Below are 24,296 nucleotides of genomic sequence, written 5' to 3' on the forward strand. Positions count from 1 at the left end.
TCTGATATGGTTAAGTGGACAGTGGGAAAAATGACAGTTTGAACTAAGGGCCTGATTCAGAGTTGGGAATAGAGTGAGAAATAGCACTTAACTATGTACCTGGGCAAACCATGTTGCAATGCAAGGGGTGTAAATACATAATTTATTTTTTGCATGTAGGGTAAATACTGGCTGCTTTTACATGTAGCCCACAAATACTGCACAGCTTTATTATTACTCTACAAATTAGATGTCAGTTTGGACACCTCCCTCCCAAATCTAAAGCTCTCTGCATATTTTAAATCTGCCCCACTTGCAGTGCGGCATGGTTTCACCAAGATGATCAGTTGAGAGAGATATCTCACTCTATTTTCAAAGCTGAATCAGGCCCTAAGGCCACTAAAACTAACACTGTTTTTTAATATCCCTGTACAGGTTGGGAAATGCCTTTACAGAAGATAATCCAAATGATTATTTAAATCAATTGTTTTTGGAAGCACTCTTACTGGTCCCCTTCTGGGATGAAAATCAACTCCTAGCCACAGAAGCAGGTGCAGGATTCTCAAGAAAGACACAACGTAAGGCCTTAAATCAGGGGTAGCCAACCTCGGTCCTCGAGAGCGCTCGTTTTCCAGACGACCTAGCTGGTGCACAGGTGTATTCATTACTCACCAACACATTTAGAAAGATCCACAGGTGGAGTTAATTATTATAGTTGTGATTCTGTGAGACCTGGAAAACATACACCATTGGTAGCTCTCTAGGACCAGGGTTGACTACCCCTGCCTTAATTCATAGATCTTATGCTTGAGTTCACTAACTAACTATGTTTTTTTTTAATGTTCCTGTACAGGTTGGGAAATGTTTTTTCATGTGGAAAGCACTACTAGAAGTCTTCCTGGTCCCCTTCTGGGATGAGAAAATCAACTCCCAGCAGCAGCAGCCATGCTCAAGGATTCTTCTGTGGCAAGGACTGATGTGAATGTATCACATTTTTTCGTAAATGCCTCCTCCCCTCCCCTTCTACCTCATAAATTATTTTCGGAATCAAAAAATGTAATTGAATTTACTACCAATCAAATCAACCCTTCCTGTCCCTGCCCTGCTTTCATCTACATACATACTCCAACTCCCTCAGGCCTCTTTTGAATAATAAGTGTTTCCAGATGTGCCATGTTTGAAGTTGAACTGCCATGTGTTTGTGCCTACCACTAGCTTAGTCAGCTAGCTAGCTTGGTGCAAATTTTGGGCCTAGACTGGATGAAAACAATATAGTGAGCTGTGGGGTGGTCAAAATTGACTGGAAACAAGTGAAAATAAATGTTATTGAGGTTAATAATACTGTTGGAACAAAAAAAGGCCAATTTTATGTGATTTTAGCTGTTTTTATGATTTTGTAAGAAACTATCCAGATCCAAAACTAAAACCGAAAACCAAAACACGGAGGTGAGGTTTTGGCAAAATCCATCCAGATCCAGGGGAGATCCAGATCCAAAAACAAAACACGGGGGTCAGTGCACATCTCTACAGCAAACCTCTCTGTATTATATGGCAGACTCTGCAATGCTCTCTGATCAGGTGATCACTGCGAACCTCTCTGCATTATATGGCACATCTCTGCAATGCTCCCTGATCTGATGGTCACTGCGAACCTCTCTGTATTATATGGCAGTCACTGCAACACTCTCTGATAAGGTTATCACTGTGAACCTCACTGCATTATGTGGCAGACTCTGTGATGCTCCCTGATCTGGTGGTCACTGCAAACCACTCTGCATTATCCAGAGGTCACTGCAATGTTGTCTTCATTTTATGGTGGTCACTGCAAACCTCCCTGCATTATATGGCAGTCACTGCAACGCTCCCTGTTCTGGCTGTTACTGCAAAGCTCTCTGCATTATCCGTTGGTCACTGCGATGTTCCCTTATATAGTGGTCACTGCGGTGTTTACTGTTTTATGGTGGTCACTGCAGTGCTCTCTGTATTATATGATGCCCACTGCAATGCTCTCTGTATTATATTGCAGTCACTGTAATACTCTCTATATTATATAGTGGTTACTGCAACGCTCTCCGTATTATATGTTGATTACTGTGCCGCTCTCTGCATTATATGTTGGTCATTGAGATGTTCTATATATTATATGGCGGTCACTGTGATGCTCTCTGCATATTCAGGCTATTGCTGTTATGTTCTCTAAATTATATGCTGGTCACTATGAAGTTCTCTCCATTATATTGCGGTCACTGCAATGCTCTCTGCATTATCTTGTGTATATTGTTATGATCTCTGAATTATATGGTGGTAACCGTAATATTCTCTGTATTATATGGCTGTCACTGTGATGTTCTCTGTATTATATGGTGGTCATTGTAATAATGTCTTTATTATATGGCTGTCACTGTGATGTTCTTTGTTTTATATGGCGGTCACCATAATAATCTCTGCATTACAATAGTGGTCACTGCAACGCTCTCTGTATATTATATACCGGTTACTGGCCACTGTTTGTATCATCTAAAGTCTCTCCTGTCTTTTGCTACAAAAATAAATATGTTTGGTGAAATTAAAGAAGAATTCTTAAGGACAGGGTCCCCAGGGTGCAAATATGTCTAGGTACGGCTTTGTGTGACAGTGCAACTAGATAAAGGACATAGCTCTGTTAAAGAGCCAGACCCAATTCCAGGATCTTGGGTAGGCTGTTTACAGATATGTCTACATACATCTATCCTCCATGCACTACAAGTCGCGCCACACATAACGCGGGAGCTCTGTGTGCCTTGGTAGTGCATAGTGTCTCTTTGTGTGACTTTTTACCTTCAAATGTGTCTTATTTACAAAGTGATGCAAATAAAATGATATGCAGCATGTCTATATTCTCTGTGAGACTGTGGGTATATCTGCATGTGAAATGCTACGTTACAGTGCTAGCGGCTGTAACACTGTAATGTAGCATTTCACATGCAGATACACCCGCAGATGCACAGAGAACATAGGTATGCAAGGTGCAGTTAGCCAACGGACAGATATAAGAGAAAGCAATTAAGAGTTTTTGAATAGAATTCTGATAAAAACAAGAGTTTTAAAGTATAAAGAGGGTACTAACTACCAACACCAACTACCTTGAAAAAGTGCAACAGCACGAAATGCGTTGGTTAGCGTCAAGCGGAAACTGGAAGTTCAGAGAAAGCCGCACCGGGAGTGCACACACGAGTGCAGAGGAAACCAGCCGGGAGAAGAAGACTGAACATCAGAAGGTAGGAATTAGGGACAGCTAGCTAGTGCCCAACGAATGTCCATCTCCATCAGGCATATCTTTGGAATCCTTGCATAACTAAATTCTGCTATACATAGCGCTCTGTTTTATACTATATAAAATTGCTACATTGTTACGGAGCTGCTTTTCTTACATAAGTGCAGTGATAAAAGTTTTTATCATTCTTATCATTTGAGTGAATAGTATAATATATACAGACAAAATTATGTAGAGCAAGTTCAGTTAAGTTTTACATGTATACTTATTGCGTATCTCAGGGGAAGTGATTTTCAATGGTTTAGGATTATTTGGGGAGATTGTATTGCTGTGCTATTTATCTTAAAAGTGCTATTTTTTATTTAGTTTATTCTTCAATAAAATTGTGTGCAACCTTTGTGGTTATTCATTCCTATGCCCTGTATAGTGGTGCTTATTTATTGATTGGGGAGGGGAATCAGGCTACACTGTAGATGTAGCCCCAAGCAGACCACAAGTGGAATCCCATCTCCTTGGAGAAGAAAGAAGGCGTCTGTGTAGACAGGGGTAGCCAATCTCATTCCTCGAGAGCTACCAACAGTTCACGTTTTCCACATCACCTAGCTGGCGCACAGGTGTATTCATTACTCACTAACACATTTGAAAAGATCCACAGATGAAACTAATTATTTCACTTGTGATTCTGTGAGGAGACCTGGAAAATATGCACTGTTGGTAGCTCACGAGGACCAGGATTGGCTACCCCTGGTGTAGACACTGACAATAAAAATAAATAGAAAAACTGTAGAACCATGTGACTCTCTAGTCCATCAGAAGAGTCTAATAAAGGTGTCTTTGTTACTATTGCAAATCTGTATGTATCTAGCAAAATGAAAGTCTAAAGCTGGCCACACACTAGACCAACTTACATCCAACCAGCCAACTTGTTGATTGGTTGGAATGAAAATCTGGTAACATATGGGAGTAAATGATGATCAGCAATTTGCTCCTAAATGCCAGAAAACAGATGAAAATGGTAGTTCAGACAAGTTTGTTAAATGTTTGATCTAAACAATTTGTTCAAACAAAGTTTTTGTCCATTTTCTGGCATTTAGGAGCAAATTGCTGATTGTCATTTGCTTTTATACCTTGCCAGATTTCCATTCCAACCAATCAACTAGTTGGCTGGTTGGACAGATAATCTTTAGATGTGTGGCCAGCTTAAGGTATTAGTACAAATTTTGAGCAAAATAGTTTTGCTTGCAGTCTATCATCAAGGGTCTTTATTCCTGCATGTCCTACACTAACATCTAGGCTTCAAAGAACACCTAATTGCAGACAAATTCAGATGCACTCAACCCTCAGACATGGAGGCTGAAAGTAACAAAGGGCAGGCTTTTAAATATACTAAATTGATCTATAAGAGGCTGTACATAGATATCATTAGGCCAGGGCCGAAACTAGGATATCTGTCACCTGGTGCAAGGCAGCAATTTTGCGCCCCCTCCCTTCCCGTACCTGGATTTTGTACTTGCTCCTCCATAAGGCAGTGCACTAGTCAAACGTCAATGATATAGTGACACATACATGCTTGTTGCCAGGGGGTTCCATGCTCGTTGCCAGGAGGTTTCATGCTCGTTGCCATGGGGTTTCATGCTCGTTGCCATGGGGTTTCATGCTCGTTGCCAGGGGGTTTCATGCTCGTTGCCAGGGGGTTTCATGCTCGTTGCCAGGGGGTTTCAAGGGAGAAAATGCAGCTTTCAGCACCTTCTACCAGCACTTGTGCTGGCCTAACAGACACTAGAGGTCCAGTAGTGTCTGTCTCCTCCTTGGCGGTGGCCATTTTTTGATGGCCGTTTTCAGCAGAGTTCATGCGGACGGCTAGACCACATGGATTCTGCTGAAAATGGCCATCCAAAAATGGCCACCGCCAAGGAGGAGACAGACACTAGAGGTCCAGTAAGGACCTCTAGCATTTGTCTCCTCCTTGGCGGCGGCCATTTTTTAATGGCCGTTTTCTGAATCTGCAGCCCCCAAGCCACCGTGAGTCAGCCCTTTTTCACCCCCTGCATTTTGGCACCCGGTGCCATGCACCTCTAGCCCCCCCCCTAGTTGCGCCCCTGATTAGGCATTAACTGTAAACAAAATAGAAAAGAAATCAGCCTGCACTCGGTTAATACCATTCCATCTAGGGTACCAGCTGTTTAGCAATATTATTGTCCTATACAGTATGCCCTATTTTTGCCTTTATGTTTTCTCCTTTTGGGGCCTATTCATCAAACGATAAATGGCCCGGTAATCATGCAAAAAGGCTAGTTTCCACATGTTTTAGTTACCGGGCCATTCATCATCAGGAGTCCGATAGGACCCCCTGATATTCAGCAAACTCCGAAAAATAAAAGTTTTCGGAGTTTGCTTATGAGCGCCATCTTCAGACGGCGCTTGCTCTCGTAGCCCGCTCCTTCCTATGGGAAGGAGTTCCAGGGATGCGAAGAGGGATCCTTCTCACGGACTCCCCAGCGGCTGTGCGCATGCATGACCTTGAGTCACGCATGCGTAGCCAGGCCAACGGGGAGGAGGTAAGTAACGCAGTTACATCTGTAGCTGCGATACTAACCGAGGGCACAACTGCTTTTCGGAGCAGCTATCCCCTCACCGGAGCAATGATGAATTGCTCCGGTGTAATCTATCCCCCGCTGCGAGTTGGATATTTAAGTATCCCTCGCAGCAAGTTCAATACTTACTCATCTGAGGCTATACTGCTGGTAGCTCCCACTCATGGCTATAGTATGCAATGTCAGGAGTCATCAGTAGTCTTAACAATTGCACCATAAAAAAAAACAACAGAAAAAACAACAACATGGTACCCATACCTAGGGTTGCCACCTCATTCCACCAATAAGGGACACATATGAATTACACAGGTTCTGTGACTTTAAATCCAGGTGAAATGGAGACTTGAGAGTAAATTAACTAAGAGTCGATTTTCAGTTCCATTCTATTTTGTGGTGATTTTGAGGTGAATTGGTGGTGATGTTGACATTCAGGTAAAACGACTCAAAATCCCCAGAAATTCGGCTTCACACACATATAGAACTTCAAATAGACCTTCGGTACTTCCCCATAGTCATCAGTAGAAAAATCTTATTTACTAACAGTCAATTTGAAAATAGACCAAAAATCGACCCAAAAATCACCATTTTTAATAGAACCATCAAAAACAGTTCTATTTGAATTAGAAGCATGTAGAATTGTCTGAACACTCAATATGATGGGAAAAAAACATGGGAGAGAAGTATGCGGGGCACTCTGTATAAATCAGGCATTTAAAAGCATAGAAATGACTTTTAAAACATGGTGGATATGCAAATTAGCACTGGAATGAAGGTGGTTGTGGGTAATACAGTTCATGTGACATGTTGTGGCCAATAGGAATACTTTTGTATAATTTTATGTCTTTTTTGGTTTGATTTTTTGGGTGAATAGAATACATTTATAACTTAAAGTAGAAACCAATCCATCAAAATCAGAATGGAACCCAAAATCAACTGTTAGTAAATGATCAATTTTGAATAGAAACACTGTGGTCGATTTTGTGGGGCTATTGGTTCTATTTTGGTCGATTTTAAATGGAACAAAAATTTACTTTTAGTAAATTTACCCCTTGAAGTCAGACAGCCACAGAATCTGTGAAATTCATATGTGTCTCTTATTAACAGGATGAGGTGGCAACCCTACACCTCAAGTAGATACAGGTATTTTTGTATATACTGCAGCTGGTTCCCTGGAACAGGTGTTACTTTTAATTCTGGTCACACAAATTGGTTTTGTCTATGACTATTAAATGACCTCCAAACATTTTACTTCCGCCCTCACTGATATATTATCCCAGAGTGTTGCTATCATGTTTTGCCATTTTCCAGTGGGAATTGTCTGTGTATGTGCTTTAGCCCAGTAACAGCTGTAACACGATTGTAATATTGTTTTGAGCATAAACTGTGCATGAAAAATCTTTGTTTATAGACCTTTATATTTAATTACCTTAAAATTACAACATTTATACAGACATTTTGTTAAAATTAAGTCACTTTTGATTAATCTTTTTGCTACATTAAAATTATGATAATAGTGTGCGTGTGTGTTACCATATAGTATATACAGTAGATTTAATTATTTCTTTTAAATACATGTTTCTGAGCTCAGTGCTTCCTGCAATGTGGTTATTATTATTATTATTGTCATTATTATTATTACATTTTATTTATAGGGCACCACATGTGTTCAGCAGCGCCCGTACAGAGGGAAAAACAATAAGACAATACAGGGTAAAACAATACAGTGCAAATAGCATTACAAATCTTGACACAGCCACTGATGTCATTTGAGTAATGTAAATGTATAGCATCAGCTGATCAGTTGAAACTTAGTAGTTGTCAGCGTCGGTGCAAATGACCGGTCTAGTTCATCTGAAAAAACAAAAACAGATGACTGGGGTCCAGGGGCAGAGAGCCCAAGGAGGATGTGTAGCTGGTGTACAAGAGCAGTAGGTGATGAGAACAGGAGGGAGGAAGGCCTTGCTCATGGAGCTTACAGTCTAAAGGGAAGGGGGAGACAACGGAAGACATAAGGAGTGAGCCAGTGAGCCAGGGGAGTTAAGAGCAGAAAGCAGGAGTGAGAGAATTGGAAAGTGAAAAGGAGTGAGGTAGAATATGTGGTGACATGGGATTGTCTGGAGGAAGATCGTTCCAATGGTAGGGGGCAGTACGAGAGACTTCTGAAATTCTGGAGTGAGATGTGGTAACCAGAGGGGAGGAAAGGCGGCGGTCATTGGACAACCAGAGAGGGTGGGAGGGAGTGTGTAAGGAGATGCTGCTGGAGATGTAGGGATCTGCGGAGGTGGAGAGGGCCCTGTACGTGGTAGTTAGGAGTTTGAAAAGCATTCTGTAGGGGAAGTGAAGCCAGTGAAGGGCTTTGCAGAGAGGGGAGGCAGATGTGGAGCGACAAGAGAGGAAAATAAGTCTAGCTGCAGCATTATGTACTGATTTGAGAGGGAAAGATGGGAGCAGGGGCGGGGACATGCAGTCAGGGTAGGCAGCGGGCAGAGCCTTCCCTGTCATACACCCTCCCCTATCATACTCCCTGTCATGCTCCAGAGTTTTGATATGAAAACTGTGTCTTTATGCATGGTTACCTCCCCATCCATTGACCTTACCATACATCGAGCAGTCCAGTGAGGATAATGTTGCAGTAGTCAAGGCGAGAGATGATCAGTGAGTGGACAATGGTTTTGGTGGCATCCTGGGAGAGGGTATGATTCGAGTGTAAGCTCTTTTGAGCAGGGCCCTCTACCCTCTTGAGCTTCTCCCTACTGTATTTTAATTTATCTCTTATGCCCCACTAGGGCAACTGATACTTGGCTGCTTATGTGGGTGTAAATGTCGCTAATATAACAATGTTTATTATCCTTGTCCATGTATAGTATTGTAAGTCGCTGGTTACTTATTTGTTTATGTACTTTGTAAGGTGCTGCGGAACACTTGTGGTGCCATATAAATAAATGATAATAATAATTCGAGCGATGTTGATAGAGAGGTTGGGAGGGGAGAAGACTCTAGATGGAGTGAAGACAATACATTCAGTGTTGAGTTTGAGAAAGCACTCGGACATCGAGGAGGAGATGGCAGAGAGGCAACTAGACACCCAAGAGAGAAGGGAAGGGGAGAGATCAGGAGAGAAGATGTATAGTTGAGTGTCATCAGCATAGAGGTGATACTGGAGGCCAAAGGAACTGAAGAGTTCACCCAGCGATGAGGTATATAAAAAATAGATTAGAGGGCCAAGGACAGAACCCTGGAGGATGCCCATGGGAAGGATAGATGGGGGGAGGTGGAACTAGAGGTAGAGACAGAGAAGGATTGGTTGGTGAGGTAGGAGTTGAAGCAAGAAAGGATGAAGTCAGAGAGGCCCATGGTCTAAATGGTGCACCGTAGGAGAGGGTGATACAGTGTCAAATGTGGTTGACTGTTCTGATGCTGACCCCCAACCCAGTATCATCCCTCTTCTTCCCACAAACATGGCTGAGATTATTTACAAGAATGGGTCAATCCTATTAGCTGTGTGGGGGCAAATTGTCATTGCAACGACGTACATACGGCAGCAACAGCACCTCAACTTGCCGCCCTGTGTGGCCCAATCTTTCCCCAGACTTGCAGATTTTTGTATGCAGCCTGGAGGGGCTGCAAACAAAAATCTTTGAGTCTGGAGGTACCGTAAGTGCGGCATTGAAGAAAAAAGCATCTGCTGCAAAGGTGATCACAGAGCACCTTATTTATGTTTGTAAGATGTAGTTGTTTTTGAAATAATTACCCCTCTATGCTCTAAATCTATTAAGTAAGGGTCTACTGAGGACACATTATATAAACTTAAGAACGGACTTAAGCTTTTGTAAAATCAGCTACCCTAAGCAATAAGTAATATTTCTTGTTTAAGCTTAAAGTTTCAGCACTATTTAGGTGTTAACTAAGGCACGTGTGCTGAACTAATTGATTAAGAAGTACTGTGTCATTAAATTCTTATCATATATAGAACAAATTCTCATTAAGTAGTGACAATGTGGTACCCCGGGTGTTGTGTGGACACAGATAAGTTAGGTGTAGATGGTACATTACAGCTGTGATGACGGTTCCAGCAGACCTCTCTTCTCTGGCAATGACTCCATGAGCTTTGCCCACCTCAGGCTGTAGCAGAGAGGCTAGACCCATACACACAGTACAATGACATAATGTGACAGCCTTGGTAAATAGAATAATCACGTAGATTTATAAAAGGGGAGGGCATAGTCGAGGTGGGTCACTATATGAAAATAATGCTCACCATACATATGACAGGAGAATGCAGCATAAAAGGGATTTAGCAATATCAACACAGTAGTTACCATTACAGTAGTCAATAGGCATTGGGCAATAACTCATTCCAATAGTTAAACGGGTATCTATTACCTTGCTGCTGTAGTCAGGGCTGGCAACAGAATTCTTGGGGCCCGGTACACTTAGATCTCTGGGGCCCCTAAACCTCCTTCCTCCCACTGCCCCCTCCTTGACCTCTCTTCCAAACACACATGCTTAGTCCACACACACACATACATTCATACATATACTCACACATTAAGTCACCCATTGTTTTAATCTTACATTACGCTACTTCACTCTAGGGGTGAGCGGGTTCGGATTTCTGAAATCCGAACCCCCCCGAGCCCCCCCGATCTGAGGCCGATCCGAGTCAGGCTCGACTTTTCCCGCCTGACTCAGAACTGAAATCGAGGCAAAACGTCATCATCCCGCCTTCCGCGTCTCGCGGGTTTTGGATCCTATATAAGGTACCCGCATCGGCGCCATTTTCTCACTCGGCTGTGGACAGTGAAGAGGGAGGGTGGGAGTTAGGGCTGGCTGGGCTGTGTAGTGTAGTGTAGTGTAGTGTAGTGTAGTGCAGAGTAGTGTTGTGCTGCGCTGCTGTTGTCCATAGGGGCTGTGTCCACTACTTCAAAGTCCATAGGGGCTGTCTGTGTTGTGCTGTGCTGCTGTTGTTAATAGGGGCTGTGTCCACTACTTCAAAGTCCATAGGGGCTGTCTGTGTTGTGCTGTGCTGCTGTTGTTAATAGGGGCTGTGTCCACTACTTCAAAGTCCATAGGGGCTGGCTGGACTGTGTTGTGCAGTCAGTTCTCCATAGGGGCTGTGTCCACTCCAAAGTCCTGTGCAGTGTCCCAGTCCTAAAGGGGTGCTGTAGTGTTGTCCAGGGGGTGCTCTGTCCGTCAGGGGTGCTCCCCCCAAGTGATAAAAAAATATATTTTTTCTGTGTTTGTGAATTGTGTGTGCAGTAGCCACACATGCATCAACAAAGTAGTGCCAAGCGTGCGCCTGTGTCATAAGTAAAGGGCCGGCTGGCTTGACCGTTAAAGGGTGCTGTAACCCCCAAAGTACACTCCAAACCAAATAAAAAAATATTTTCTGTGTTTGTGAATTGTGTGCACTGTGGCTGCACCTGCATCAACAAAGGAGCAGCGCCAAGCGTGCGCCTGTGTCCCATAAGTAAAGAGCCAGCTGGCTCATTTCTTAAAGGGTGGTGTAACCCACAAAGTGCACTACTCACCAGCAAAAATAAAAAAATATTTTCTGTGTTTGTGTGCGCCTTAGCCGCACGTATATATAATATAACATAAATGGAGGACCAAACTTTCTCCGATAAAAATAAAATAGGGAAAGATCAAGAACCACTTCCTGCTAGTGCTGTTGCTGCTGCTGGGAGTTGTTCATCATCCCAGAGAGGAAGTAGGAACACCACTACTTTTACTAAACAATTGACCCTCCAACAGTCACTAGCGATGAGGATGAAGTACAACAGCAGTCATCCTGAAGCAAAACGTATAACTGAGGCCTTGACTGCTATGTTGGTGTTAGACGTGCATCCGGTATCCGCCATTAGTGCAGTGGGATTTAGACAATTGATGGAGGTAGTGTGTCCCCGGTTCCAAATCCCGTCTAGATTCCACCTGCATCCTCAAAGCAGCAGCGACAAGCATGCGTCTGTCTGTTAAAGGGTGGTGTAACCCTTAAAGTGCGCTCCACAAACAATAAAAATATTCTTCTTTTTTTTTCTGTCTTTGTGAAATGTGTGGGCTTTAGCCGCACCTGCATCCTTAAAGCAGCAGCGACAAGCGTGCGTCTGTCTGTTAAAGGATTACTTCGGTGACAGCATCCAAGTAGGCATGTCAGACAGTCCGTACCTGTACTGGCAGGAAAAAGAAGCAATTTGGAGGTCCCTGTACAAACTGGCTCTATTTTACCTGAGTTGCCCCCCCTCCAGTGTGTACTCCGAAAGAGTGTTTAGTGCAGCCGGGAACCTTGTCAGCGAAAGGCGTAGGCGGTTGCTTCCACAAAATGTGGAGAAGATGATGTTCATAAATTGAGTTATCAACTCTTCCAGGGAGACCAGCCTCCAGAATGTACAGAGGGACCTGTGGTGGTGGATTCCAGCGGGGACGAGTTAATACTCTGTGAGGATGAGGATGTACACAACACTGAAGAGGGTGAGGAATCGGTGGATGAGGAGGATGAGGACGACATCTTGCCTCCGTAGAGCCAGTTTGTGCAGGGACAGATTAATTGCCAGCTTGTTTTGTGGGGGCTCAAACGAAACAATCATTTCAGCCACAGTCGTGTGGCAGACCCTGGTGCTGAAATGATTGGTTTGTTAAAGTGTGCATGTCCTGTTTATACAACATAAGGGTGGGTGGGAGGGCCCAAGGACAATTCCATCTTGCACCTCTTTTTTTTCTTTGCATTATGTACTGTTTGGGGCCTAGTTTTTCAAACTGCCATCCTGTCTGCCACTGCAGTGTCACTCCTAGATGGACCACGTGTTTGTGCCGCCCACTCGTATCTCTTAGCATAGTCATCCAGCTACCTCGGTGCAACCTTTTGGATATAAAAACACTATTGTGAGGTGTGAGGTGTTCAGAATAGACTGGAAATTAGTGGAAATTAAGGTTATTGAGGTTAATAATAGCATAGGAGCAGAAAAACCCACAAATTCAGTGATTTTAGCTGTTTTTATGCTTTTTTTAAAAAATATACAGATCCAAAACACAAAACCCAGAACCCAAAACACGGAAGGGTGGTTTTGGCAAAACCAATCCAGATCCAAAATACGAAGAAAGATCCAAAACCAAAACACAAAACACGAAAAGTGGCCGGTGCACACCCCTACTTCACTCACTTAACTACTAACTAGAAATAACCACACGGACACGTATGTGGAATTAAAATAGGACACAGCCGAAATTTATTGATCAATTTATAATTAGAAAGATGGTGGCAGTAAAAAAGTAGTGCTCCAAGGCCACAACCCAGCAAATATATTTGACTAAATAATAAGAAGTGGATCCCCGCCCGGCGTAAACTGGCCTGAGGCAGAACCATTCGCCCTTAATTGGCACAGCATTGACCCCTCCCTAAGATGATGGCCCAGTCCCCCTTTAAGGGGAATGACCAACTGGCCGTTATCAAAAGGCAAATGCTACCCAGGCACTCTTATGCAATAGTAGGCTGCCTAAGAGCACTGCTTCCCACCAAAAGCTCGGCTCAAAGAGCCAAGCCCCGCCACCCATCAGGAATTAATTGCACTCCAAGGAAGACTGTAATGTTTCAAATAAAACACTCTAGACCTGCACCCGTGAGGTGTAACTCATCGGGCCTATAAAACTCTCTCTTGTAAGGCAAACAAAGGTGCCCATATAACACGCCTGCCCATTAGTGAACGGACTAGGTATTACCGCCAGCCTACCCTACTGTTGGCCATCTATAATAGACTATTCACAGGTCCTTCCTAATAGCAAGTATAAATGCAATGCAATCGTAATTACCAGGGCATGCCTCTAACCCCGAACTCTGAATCTTATTAGTACCTAATAATGCGGGGCCTGAATTACTAAAAGATGCTCATTAACCCAATAGATACTTGAATGAACCACACCGACAGTTAGCATTTCTAATAACCTGCAAAAAGTGGATAAAGACGTCCAGATAGGCTAATACAATTTTTAGAAAACAGCCTAGCTAAGGGAAGGAAAACAATAGTTGGGTGACCCATCTGAAGGCGAAAAACAGCAAAACCTCTTTGAGGGCAAAAGCTGAAAAGTCCTTCAAAATCCCTAGTGGCAGTAGGCATAAGGCCCTTGGGTTTCCCAACAAACTCGCAAGAAGCGCTGCTAACTATGCGACTTATCGCAATGCAACTAATTCTTGTAGGCTGACGACTACCATTGACCTAAATGTTTAAAGCATCATTGGAAGCACCTGCAGCTGCCATGCAGACTGCCGCTCCAAACCTGAAATTGTGTGCCAAACTCATCTAGCGGCAAATCTAAAGTATAAAAAGAGTTGTGAAAGACCCATGTAAAGTAAACCTAGATAATGTTGTCTGTGTGGCATGAGGAGCCAGCGTGCGCTGTGTGTGGGCCGTAACTATTAAGTGTACAGCCAATCCGACTAGGGTTGGTGAAAATGTGTGCTGGAGCTAGGATAGAGGTCCATCGCCCTTTAACAAGCTGATCATTTAAGTGATCTATGAATACGATACTTACAGGTTATACTGAAAACTTCATCCTCAACAACCACCCGTTGATATTTAAACCATCTTAATTGATAATAAACCGCCAGTTAAAAAGAGCCCTAGATAAGCTAACCAAATTGGCAGGTTAAAGTTGCGCCTCTACATTACCCGATGCGATACCTAGCCTTGTAACTAGCAGCTCTTTTACAATCGATAGCTCCATAGGTCTTTGTGAAATCACTTAGAATGGGGCGCTCCACAACTGACCGACACAACAGAAAACTTTGTGAAAACGCTAGCCCGAGCTGCAACCGTGGAAGCACCGGAACGACTTTACTCATGCCATTCACAACGATTCTAACAGGAATGTATGGAATGGCGAACCTCCCCCTGCAGTAATAACCAAGAAAACCTTTACTAAACCTAAACAAAACAAAACCGGCAACGAAATATTCAGCGTAAACTTTTCTAAACATCACAAACCGTGAAATAAATCCTCAGCGTGCCCGGAGCCAATTACCTCAAAACAAAACTACCTAAAGTCTGACGCGACAGCCAGCCGCTATCAACGGGACTAGGGTAAGCCATGCATCTCAGCAAAAAAGTGGACGCGGCCAGCCCCTAAACCCAATCCCTGGACAAACCGAGACAAGGGCATCTGCAATACCATACTCCGCTCCCGTAATGTGACGCACCCTAAAGTTCATGCTCCAGCGCAAAACACACAAAGAGGTGAAAGAACGCCTAAACAAATGCAAGGCCGGAGGGGACTCAGCCCCGTAAATATAGATAGCTTGGACTACCCTTAAAACATCCCTGCATAACATAATCCTGCTGGTACAGAGTCTGGTATCCCAGCTTTCTGCTACAACCAGTATTGTAAAAAACTCCAAAAATAGCATACTGGCAGTTAGATCTTGCCGCATCCATGAATCTGGCCAAATTCTCGCACACAGCCACCCTCCGATAACTCCCCTAAAACTACGGAATTAGACGCATCCTTAAACAACTGAAAACCCGTGATTGCCCACCCTACCAGGTAGCCAATTCTAACTCCGTTGAAATCCGGAAACCTTACCAAACCAAACTTGCAGATCTAGCAATCAGTTTTGAGACAAGCAAAACTGGTGAGATCCTTAATCCTGGCTATGAAGCCATCCGAGTGACGACAATTTGCCCGTGGTAACTACTCTACAATCAAAATTCACAGCCTATAAGCAATTGCAATTGCTTTAGCGACCTTTGCCAATAACTCTCCAATTCCCTAACTTTAACCAAAGGCAATCAGTAAAGACCTAGTCAAGTGTCTATCCCCATATAGGACAAAAGTGTAACAGAGACCTCAGTTTAGTCGCGAGAAACCAATACGCCTAGAATCGGTAAACGTCTGTAAAGAAATATTAAATCCTTGCAAGCTAAAAACCACCAATTGGCCCCAATAACAAAAAGCAACCAAAAAATCTGGCCACCCCTCCCGTGACGTGTACGCGCTTACATGCATCATTGCAAAGGTAAGCTGCGACAGACGACAAAGGGAAAGTAAACAGAATAACCCATTGGAAAGAGTTTATCTACAGCATAAGTTCCAGCGAACACATATTCCCTTACTCAGAAAAGATACGGAGTGAAAGCAGCATTAAACGAAAATGTATTTGATATCCACTTAGCCAGGGGAGCTCGCTCGCCAGAGCTTCACTCCCTCTCCAATGCCTGCTCGAAGAATTGGTACAGCTCTTGGCAAACTGCCGAATCTAAACGCTTCGTTCACAGATCACCGTTCCGGGTAAGAAAAATGTTGGATAAACCTGAACTTGCCCGTCACCCTCTTAGGTACAAACCCCAAAGGTTAGTTACAAAACCCCTTCCCATGGAAAGACGAGAAAGCACCACATATGTGCCTTAATCTAAACTCCGCTTCCCATTTACTCCTAACGACTTCCGGGTGATTGCGTATGGACTGAAGGTTCCGTTTGGAATACGACGCCTATATTGTGTGTTAGGAGCAAACAAAACCCAAAATAAAAACACTCTAACACTATGTAATACCCCTTCTCTGCTCGTTTCGATATCCCCTTGATCCACTCCTGCACTGCCAAAGCGGCTATATTACTGGCCGATGGCCATCCGTCACCTCACATCATTCAGAATTCAATGCACCGGCGCCTGACTCCTTGCTGCACTGTGCATTATTGAACTCATAGCCCTCACCGCGCCTGGCTCTTGAGGTACTTGTACAGGCTGGAAAGTGTTGCCTCCTGGCTATCGCGGAACCCATAAGTATAAAAGGACTGCCGAGTAAACTTCAACTGAAAAACTCCACGTTCTTGAATCACGAACTAAAACACTGCTTTACCTTCCTGCTTCTTTCATGAAAAAACTGCATGTACTTTAGCACATCCATGAATTCCCCGGCCGGGTTCTCCAGGAAAACTCCCCGTGAATACGAACTAGCCGATTAACCTGATCAAGTATGAAACGACGGTAACCGACCCCAAAATGCCGAGGCCTTCCCCCGAAACAAACATTGTGAGAACATATAAACTCCACATAGATAGGACCTTGTTGGGATTCAAACTCAAGCCCTCAGTACTGAGGTAGGAATGCTAACCACTACGCCAATCATGCTGCCAGTTTATGCCTTTTAGCATACGCCGTACTGGCAAACATGCCCACAAACTATAACTTTACCTCACAACACCTAAGTATAGCTGCATTTGTACAATGGACCCTATCCCCCGCTGCAAACGGGACCCCAGCTGCTAATATAGTACTAGATCTCTTTGGGCTTTTAGGCTTACCCTTAAGCGTTTGTGCAAACACCCCCTGAACTGAACGGAGCCTACTGTGTATCTGGAAGAATCGCTATACAGAGCAAAGCAAAGTAAAAATGCTGCACAAAAAAAAAAAAAACATTATGCTCACGTGATCCAGTGGAGGAAGGCCCGACCTTGACCGACTGCAAGCTAACGCTTGTCCCTCGCTGTGCGGTGCGCCCACCATGACTTGAAGAGCTTGAGACGGCAACCTGAGGACTTGAAATAAAACACGTAAGGTGACAGCATGGGGCGTGACCTCTTCCCGCTGATCAGGATGGTGAACGGTGGTAGCTGGCTCGGGAGTAGTGGGGGGGGGGTGTATATGACTGCGCTGGAATGCAGTGCAGATGTAATTGCTGATAAACCGAGGGATGAATGTAAAATGGGGACAGTCAGGGTAAACCCTGCTGACATGAAATGCAGGGAGGGGGGTTCAAATAAAAAAGAAAAAAGGGGGGGGGGGGACAAGACTGATGCTGCACAGTTTCTGTAAAATAGGGGAACAGCACACTGGTGCTTCATTACAATGGGGAGATAAAACCCAAGGGATATAAAGCCCTGGGGGGCTGCCCTTCCCCTGCGTGTTGGGTGGTGGGAGTGGGTGGCGAACAATGGGGTAGATGTATGAAGCTGTGGAAAGTGATAAAGTGCAGAGTGATAAATGACAAACCAATCCGCTCCCACCTCTCATTTTTCAAACACAGCCTGTAATATGACAGTTGTGAGCTGATTGGTTAGTCGTTTATCACTCTGCACTTTATCACTTTCCAGAGCTTCATTCATCTGCCCCCTTGTGTGCTATTATACTTCTGCCTTAGACTGGGCGCTGGCTGGAGGCTAAAATGGCCACCGGGGAATAGTGGACGGGGCCAGCCGGTGGTATGTAGCGTGCGGGGCCAGTGCTGGAGGGAAATGCATGGCCCGGCAGGGGGTGTCTGGAGACCTGTGGAGCCCCCCGTGAGTCAGGCTGAGGGGGGACGGAGGTCCCGGCGTGTGCTCCGGAAGAGGGGGGGGGGGGAAGAGGGATCGCGAGCCGCCGGTGCCGCATGGCATGCCTGGGGCGGTGCAACTGTCGGGCTGGAAGTGAAGGAGAGGAGATGGAGGTGCCGTCACGCGTGCCAGAGGGGAGGGAGGAGTGGGATAACGGGTTGCCGTGTGCCGCTAGACAAGCCTGGGGAAGGCTCGGCCGCCGGGTGGTGCGCTAATTAAGCAGCGTGATGGAGGTGAAGGGGGTAGCGGTGATGGGGAATGGTAGAGAAGGGAACACTGGGGTTGTAGGCAGGGAGGGGGGGACACCAAGGTAAGCTGCACAGGGGCACGGGGTGGAAGGACACACTGGGGTTTAGGCTGGATGTAGGTGGCCATTCAAGCAATGCTAGCAAACACAGTGGACAGCAAAAGAAAAGCAACAGTGATACTTAGCCAGTCTGGTTCCAGAACTGGAAAAGAGGAAGATGTCTCCTCTTCCAGGCTATTTATAATGCATAGTATGGGCCTTGCCCTTTATTCCTGCCATAGGCAATTGTTTTGATGGACACAATCCTGGCTATGCCCCCTCTCTCCTTAACCCCTGATGAACTAGCAATATTCCATCCTAAACAGGGTGCTTATCTTTCCTCAAACTTATTCAGGTATTTGGATCTATCTCTATCTACACATATACACATATACACACATATACATATAAACACACATACACGTTAAAAATGACAATATCAGTCACTTACTGTACCTTCATGCTGAGGTAGTGGACTGTCATGATACTTCGCTTTGTCCCTGCACTCTTCCGCTGGACCAGTTGGACCCAGAGTGGGTGTGTGTGTCGGGGGAAGGTTGAGAGGTGCCGTGAGGTAAGGTGGGGGGGGCGGGGGCCGCTACAGAGAAGTTGAAGGAAGCCGATGAGAGAGGATCTGGAAGGAAGCAGGAGGGGTGAGGTGCCGAAGCTGGGTGCAGGGGGATGTGCGGCCCAGAATGAGGAGCACCAACTCCTGCGTGCTCAGATTTGACTGGGGAAGGATGTCAGTGGGCAGGGCTTCCTCTGGACGGCTGCTGTCACAGTACAGCAGCTGTTTAACCACTTAACTGACAAATTATTTTTCCAAAAACTGCTCCAAAGTTGTCGTTTTCTTTTATGACTGAATTAGGTCAAGAACATAATTTTAAACTTATCCATCACTATTTTATTTGAAAAAAATATTTTTTTAAAACACAGTATACCATAAAAATAGCAATTTTTATGTTATAATGTAGTGCTGGATATTGACAGCTGTACCATCGATGGTTCAGCCATCGTTAGAAGCCATCAATTGTTTAGTGATTGGTCGAGATCTGTGTAGACCACAACTGCCGATGTTTCCTAAACATCGATTGAGGGTTGCCATTGATGGTGCAAAATTGATGGCCACCAGCAATGGCAAACAACTTGTTTTCAGTCAGACCATTGATGGTTTGCAAACCATCGATGGTCGGTTGCCATCCCCAATCAGTGGCTCTGCGATATCTATATCTATATATATATATATATAAAGAAAAAGGGGGACAAGGACAAGCGCCTGATAGTGTAGTGGTTAGTATTAACTTAAATTATATAACTTAAGTCCATATGGACTTTTATTAGATGTACCTGGAGGTACTACTACTGGAACTGACCACTGCGACCTATAAGATAAGCTACGTTCTTATGTTTGTTTTTGTGTGTGACATGTATATTTGTATATATTAAAAACCATATACTTATAAAATATACCACACTATGGAAGCAAATTTTTATGCTCCAAAAAGTTTATAGCTATCTGGTCAGCTATTCCGTGGGTGAAATCTGGCTGAAGGTTAAGACTGCTGTGGAAACCGGTTGTGTGTGATCTGAGGATTGGTTCCTTATATGCTTAATATACAAGCATATCCATGGTACGCACATATGAATATATTTGTATCTAATTTAAGTTAATACTAACCACTACACTATCAGGTGATTGTCCCTGTCCCCCTTTTTCTTCCTAGATTACCCGATTTACCAGTCGGTATTTTCAAGGACTAAAGCGGCCACCTTATTTATATCTATAAAAGGAGCATAGTGGGAGTAACCATTAAAAGAAGATAAAGGTTTTCTTACCAACCACCATTAAGACTGAACTAATCTGAGGAGCAGCGCCATAGATCTACATATATATATATATATATATATATATATATATATATATATATATATATATATATATATATATATATATATATATATATATATATATATATATATATATCCATCCAAGATACTGCACTCACCTTAAAAAGTTATATGTTCAGGGTGCTCTCCAAACCCTTGGGTTCCAAAATATAAGAAATATCTGTGAATTTCTCAGATGAAGGCACTCACTTAAAAATTATTGATTTTATTGAGACATTTTTCTTCAAAAAACTTTTAGACGTTAAAGTCAGACACCATATTTGGTTGTGTCGACGTTTCGGTCCAATTTATGACCTTTTTCAAGACTAGTGTCTTTCAAATCACAAGTTTATAGTTCTACAAAAGAATAAACAAAAAAACATAATAAGGGAAATGGTGACAATGTCTATCTGGCCCCATCCTACAAGATAATGAGCAAATAATCATTACATACGTCGAAATCATATGTATGTTCAACATACTGTATCAGAATCGCTGCCTGGCACAATGAGGATATGGACGTATTAACATCACCTATAAAGAACAAATGAAGATATATGCAAATATAAATGTACATGTATATACCCATATATGTGAACACATGCATACATGGTCATGCAAGCACCTGATGTGAATCTGAAAATACATGAACCTATATATCTACCAAACAGGTGTTCATATATTCAAACACACATATATGTGTGCCAAACAAATAAACACCATCTTATATGACAAAGCACCCAGAGTGCATAACTATCTAAAGCAATTCCAAACAATATCAGACAGTATATAAATAGAAAACACATAAGTATACACTTATACCAATATCATCAAACTAGTATATATCATAGAGCAACATCTTAGATAAACTGAGGGTACAATGTCAGTCCTAATGATAATATAAACATATTACAATATACTGTGGCTCATATGCTTGAACCCAGGCTGCTTAAAACCAAAGCATGTAAACTAAAGTGTATATACTAGCAATATATCATTTAAACAGACTCAATATTGAGCACAACAATACTGATATTAGTAACTGAATGGAATGCAGGACACACATTACCTTATCCTTCATAGCGGCAGCATCAACAGCAACCTGCACAGCGCACACATGGAGCTCAGAGCTCCGGAAGCAGCAGAGGTCAGAGTCACTGACCATGCTTATTTAAACAAGCCCAGCCACACATCCCCATGTGATATCAATTAACTCAACGATGGGCACCTGAATATGATGCAATGAACCATAAATCAACTGAAAGCAGACACTCCAACATCCGGCGGCCATATTTGAAGCCAAACACCGGAAAGTAAGGGCAAAAATGCCCATACATCAACAAATCAAAAAACAAACACCAAAATGTGATGCAATCATATCAATAATCTACTCTATAGTGTAATAAATGAAACTAGGATCATCAAAATGCTAAAAGAATAGATCAAATAAAGGATGGGACCAGACAAAAAGTGATCACATGACAGGATCATAATATGGGATATATAATCAAAGAAATATACAATATATTACACAATAAGTGCTCAAATGATAATAAAATAAACCAAAAATATTGAATCATCACATATATGAGATTATATGATGAAGTACTATCCTCAAGCTGAATAAACAGAAGAGAAAAGCAATAGGATACCAAAAAAAAGCCCAAGTGTGACCGGTATAGAAAAATAAGAATAAAACACCAAAGATAGAATGTCCAAAGAATATATATATATATATATATATATATATATATATAAACACAAAACGTGCATAATAATAAAAATTGAAAAAAATAAACTATAAATTATAGTGAGCTATATAAAATATACATATATATATATATATATATATATATATACATACATACACATATATATATATATATATATATACACACACATATATATACATATACACACACATATATATATATAGACCCCTAAAAAAATAAAAAGTCACCAGATTCAAAAACAAATATACCACCACCATCAAAAAGATTTAAATAAAAACACCAAGAGGATTATGCTCATTAAGGCCACGTGGAGCCACAGTGTCCAACGTATATATCCAGAAACACTCCTTTTTCTTCAATGATGACAGTCTATCACCACCCAACTGTGGTGGGGGAATCCAGTCTATAAGTTTGCACTTTAAACTTGCCAATGGATGCTTCTTCTTCATAAAATGTCTGGCCACTGGTTTGTCTGTGGACTTAGTTTGAAGAGCAGCCCTAATTGAAGAACGATGGTTGGCCATACGATCACGGAACCTTCTTGTGGTCAGACCGACATAATAAAGCCCACAGGGACATATCAAGATATATATAAGATGATCTAAAATACAATGCAACCGATAATTAATTTTGATTTTACGGCCAGTATGAGGATGCGGAAAAGTTGGACCTGTGATCATAGAACTACATGTCACACAATTGCCACAGGAGTAGGAACCGGGTTTTTTTGTCATCAGTTCTATCTTCGTACATTTTTCCGTGGGAAATAGTGTTGGTCTCATTAATAATTGTTTCAAATTGGGGCCTCTTTTATAGGCCATCATCGGGGGACCCATTTTCTTGAACGGTAAAAGCGGGTCTGAAGTCAGGATAGGCCAGAATTTATTCAAGGATCTATTGATTTTATATGAACTACTATCAAACTTGGTGGTATAGATTATCCTATGTAGTTTCTTAATTTCAGGTGAGGTCTCAGTGTTCTCTCTTGAAAAAATATTACGAGCTTTTGTTAAACATCTGGATAAAGTTCCATGTGTGTATCCTCGATCCTTGAATTTGGAAGCCATCTCAACTAGCTGTAGTTCTCTCTCGTTTGAACTAGAGTTAATTCTCATCACCCTGAGAAATTGAGAAATAGGTAGATTTTCTTTCAGGGCAGGAGGATGTTGGCTTGATGGAAGCAACGTAAGGTTCCGATCGGTCGGTTTTCTGTATAATGACGTGGACAAACATCCATTATCAATCGAAATCATTACATCAAGGAAATTAATTGATTGGGCATCCACTTGACATGTAAAATGGATCGGGGTGGCAAGTGCGTTTAAACTTGAAACCATTTCCATAAACGACTCCTTAGACCCACGCCATAAAAGGAAGATGTCATCGATGAAACGACAATAAAAAATAATTCTGTTTCCAAACTTAGGATAAATGTTCCGCTCCTCATAATGTGTCATATACAAATTTGCATAAGCGGTCGCCAAATTAGAGCCCATCGCTGTTCCGGCTAGTTGCATATAATATGTATCTTTGTATTTAAAGTGATTATATTTCAATACAAAAGCAGCAAGTTCCACAATAAATTCAGTGGGGGTATCAATATCAGGACTATTAGCAAGGGCATCTCTCATGATATTCAGACCATCTTGGTGTGGAATAACCGTATATAAGGAACTTACGTCCATGGTAGCAAGAAGAATGTCATCAGTGATATTATACACTGAACTAATTTTCTGCAAAAAGTCGCTTGTATCACGTATGTAGCTTGTACTATGCAGAACCAATGATTGAAGTTTACTATCAACAAATACCGCTAATGGTTGTAATACAGAACCAATAGCAGACACTATTGGTCTTCCTGGAGGACATGATAGACATTTATGAATCTTCGGGAGCGTATACAAAATAGGACGAGAGTCCAAGACCTGGGCGACTTCAAACTCAACTCCTCTCTCCGTCTGGACTCGAGGAGAAGCAGGTAGAGCATTATGGAACTTATTCAGGACCAGGGGCTTTAATAAGGAAACGTGGAAGGAATTAGGAATTTTTAGGTATGGGGGTAACTGTAAATGGTAGGCCACTGGATTAATGACTTCTGTTATGGTGAAGGGACCGATGAAGCGGGGTGCAAATTTCATTGAAGGAACTCTTAGACAAAGGTTCCGGGTAGACAACCAGACGTGGTTTCCTACTTGCATGCGTGGAACTATTCTACGCTTCTTATCGGCCTGGGTCATATAGCGAGAGGATGCCTTCAACAAATCAG

At 42.7% G+C, this 24,296-nt stretch overlaps 1 long non-coding RNA gene across 1 annotated transcript; it reads right to left on the reverse strand.

Moving 5' to 3' along the window:
* Nucleotides 1–20,404: 20,404 nt before the first annotated feature.
* On the reverse strand, nucleotides 20,405–21,506 carry LOC148474392 (uncharacterized). Its single transcript, XR_015872886.1, has 3 exons — nucleotides 21,367–21,506; nucleotides 20,752–20,831; nucleotides 20,405–20,654 (listed from the first exon to the last, which is right to left on the reverse strand). It is a non-coding gene; the product is annotated as an uncharacterized LOC148474392 (long non-coding RNA).
* Nucleotides 21,507–24,296: the final 2,790 nt, after the last annotated feature.

Source organism: Taudactylus pleione, unplaced genomic scaffold, assembly GCF_031769625.1.
Source record: "Taudactylus pleione unplaced genomic scaffold, aTauple2 ptg000845l, whole genome shotgun sequence".
In the NCBI taxonomy this organism is placed as follows: domain Eukaryota; kingdom Metazoa; phylum Chordata; class Amphibia; order Anura; family Myobatrachidae; genus Taudactylus; species Taudactylus pleione.